Consider the following 3,407-nt stretch of genomic DNA (forward strand, 5'->3'; position numbering starts at 1 on the left):
ACCAAAGAATTGATGCCTTTGAACTGTGGTGCTGGAGAAGACTCTTGAGAGTCCCTTGGACTGCAAGGAGATCCAACCAGTCCATTCTGAAAGAGATCAGCCCTGGGATTTTTTGGAAGGAATGATGCTAAAGCTGAAACTCCAGTTCTTTGGCCACCTCATGCAAAGAGTTGACTCATTGGAAAACACTCTGATGCTGAGAAGGATTGGGGGCAGGAGAAGAAGGGGACGACAGAGGATGAGATGGCTGGATGGCATCACTGACTCAATGGACGTGAGTCTGAGTGAACTCCAGGAGTTTGTGATGGACAGGGAGGCCTGGCATGCTGCGATTCATGGGGTCACAAAGAGTCGGACACAACTGAGCAACTGAACTGAACTGACCTTCTTATAGACCCTATCTCCAAATCAGACCCTATCTCCGAATCAGTCACATTGGGGATTAGGCTTTGATATATGATTTCTGGGAAGATGCAATCTTCTCTACATAAGGGTGTATATAGGAGTGAGGGTAGGGGTATGTCCAGGGGTTGGGCCAGAGGGGTGGCTTGGGTGTCCTTGTTGGTATTGAGTGCAGGAGCATGTGCATTACCCTGCTTTGTTCCCTGTTTTTGCTTCCGGCTCTTTAGAAGTGACAACTGGAATTTGTGAGTCTTTTTTTGTATCTTGTTGTCTAGAATTTGCCCCAGCTATGCATGCACACAGTTATTTTTAGTCTCTTGCAGCTTCTTTGTATTTTGCTGCTCACTTTGTATTAGTCAGGATCCTCTGAGAGTGAATAACCAAGTGGTGAACTACAGAAATACCTGCCTCTCAGGGATTATGGGCAAAAATGAGCCTGTGTCTTTCTTGGCTTGGGTAGAATGAGAAAGGAAATGTCATCCCAGAGCATTTTTCTAGCCAAGGGCAAGGAGTTAAACCTTGTGGATTTAGTTGGAAATTTAGTTTCAGTTGGTCTCTGGTCAGATGTGTCCCCATATACCTGGAAGAACCAAATGCAGATCCTCTCTAGAGAGAAACAATTTAAGCCCAGACTTCAAAAGCTTACCATAGAAAAAGATGCAAAGATTATGAAAACAAGTAAAAAATCATAAGGTGACAGTGATAGAAAATCACTATGTAGAAGCATAAGCTGGAATAGTGAACAGAATAATCTAAACTTTGTGGATGGCAGATGTCAGAAATGTGTGTGCGTGCATGTGTGCTCAGTCATGTTCGACTCTTTGTGACACCTATGGACTGTAACCCACCAGGCTCCTCTGTCAATAGGATTTCCCAGGCAAGAATACTATAGCAGGTTGCCATTTCCTTCTCTAGGTTATCTTCCCAAACCAGGGATCAAACCTGCATCTCCTGCATTGCAGGTGGATTCTTGATCACTGAGCCAACTAAGCAGATACAAAATTTAAAAGGTTTATGTTTGGGATAAAATAGGCATTGCAAATAATGAAGGAACAAGAGAATATAAAATGTAGAAAGTTTTAAGAAAAGGAATTAAACTTCAAAATTAGAAACTATTATATATAATAATTGGACTTAGTCAATAGATTGTAAAAGTTCAGAAAAATATAATGGAGCATTTATAGTGGTTTGAAGCTAATCTAAAGAAAATATTCACAGGTAAAAGCAAGCAGAGAAATTAAAAATGTTAAGTTCTAGAGAGATGGAGCATAGATTGAGAAGATTTAAAATGTATCTCTTCAGTGTGCCAGAAAAAGAGAATGGAGGATATAAAATATTCAGAGGGAAAAACAACTAAAGTTTCATTTTCCAGAACTGAAGAAAAACGTCAGTTAAGAAGCTTAGCAAGTTTTAGAACAGCAAAGCAAAGATGTTTAAAAGTGATCAAAGAAAAAAAGAGAAATTACTTTAAAAGGCACAATTAGCCTAATAGCTGATTTCTCAGTAGTAATAATGGAAAACAGAAAACAATGAAGAAACAGTTTCAGTGTGGTAAAAGCAGTTATCAATTTGATATTCTCTATTTAGTGAAACTGTCTTTCAAGAAAAAAAGATGAAGTTATAGAACTTCCTTGGTGGCTCAGAGGTAAAGAATCTGCCTGCAATGCAAGAAACTTGGGTTTGATCCCTGGATCAAGAAGAAACTCTGGAGAAGAAAATGGCAACCCATTCCGGTATGTTGCCTTGGAAAACCATGGACAAGAGGAGCCTGCTGGGCTCCAGTCTTTGGCCCCAAGAGTCGAACATGACTTAGTGGCTAAATCACCACCATACTTAAAGAAATGAAAACTTGAATTTTTACAGCAAATAAACTCATTAAGATATTTCAAAATAAGATATTCCAAGAAGAAGGAAAATCATGATATAGTTGATTCTTGTTATGTGGTGCAGTCATGCTTTGTGAATTCACCACGAACACTACGTTAGAAATTACTGAAGCATTTCTCCTAGGGGAAATACAGTTAGGTTTCTGTGAGTCTTTGATCGTAATATTTTTGCCAACCAATCCATATATGACCTTGACTTTTGGGTGTTTCTGTTTAAGGAAACCTTATTTTTATTGTTCAATCATTAATATTAAACTCATGGCCAACCCCACTGAAACTCATGTCTGAACAAACTTATCTAACAGACATAAATTCTCTGAAAGGCACATCACAGTCTCCTGTGCTTAAGAACACTAGACAGAACCTCAGAACTATGGTTGGGGGTTATTTAAATAATGAAATCACCAATAAAAATACAAAAAACATGGCACTAAATAGACCATGAAAAGGACCCTTGTTTACAGACTGCAAGCTGAAAGAAAGCTGAGTATGATCTTGTTTTACCTCATCTTAGAACATATATATTGAGGGACTAATATTTTTTGTGGCTCTGAGCATGCGTATAATCTGTGAATGGCTGTGAAAGTGCCACAGCGATTGATTCAGGGGTTGTAAATTTTAGCAAATACACAAATTCAAAAATCCAGAATCTAGGAATGGTGAGGACTGACTGCATAAAGAACACTTAAGCAAGAAGACATGACAAGCATTTAGATAAACTGTTAAACAAAAAGAGAATAAGTATGATATTTATAGTCTAATTTGAAGGAATTTAAGATAAGCAAGAGAAACTAAGAGAATATGAAGAGATAATTACAGTTTAAGCACTGTGGTGTCCTTATTAAGAAGACTGGTAAATAAGTTGATTAACCATAAACTTTGTCAAGTTAACTATGCATTTCAGTATTTTTATGGTAATTGGAGTGTATTTTTTCTGCTGGAAAAAATAGAATGAGTTTAGAACTAAGTTGGAAATAAAACCAGAAATAGTAGAAAAACAAGGTGCAAAATAAGGTAGCAAGGAATTAAAATATATCAGCAAAAAATTTAAATAAAGTACAGTTTCTGATTAAGACTTTGAGGTCTACATATATTTATAATATCCAATTAACTTCTATT

This window comes from Bison bison, unplaced genomic scaffold (assembly GCF_000754665.1).
Source record: "Bison bison bison isolate TAMUID 2011002044 unplaced genomic scaffold, Bison_UMD1.0 scf7180017864051, whole genome shotgun sequence".
NCBI lineage: Eukaryota > Metazoa > Chordata > Mammalia > Artiodactyla > Bovidae > Bison > Bison bison.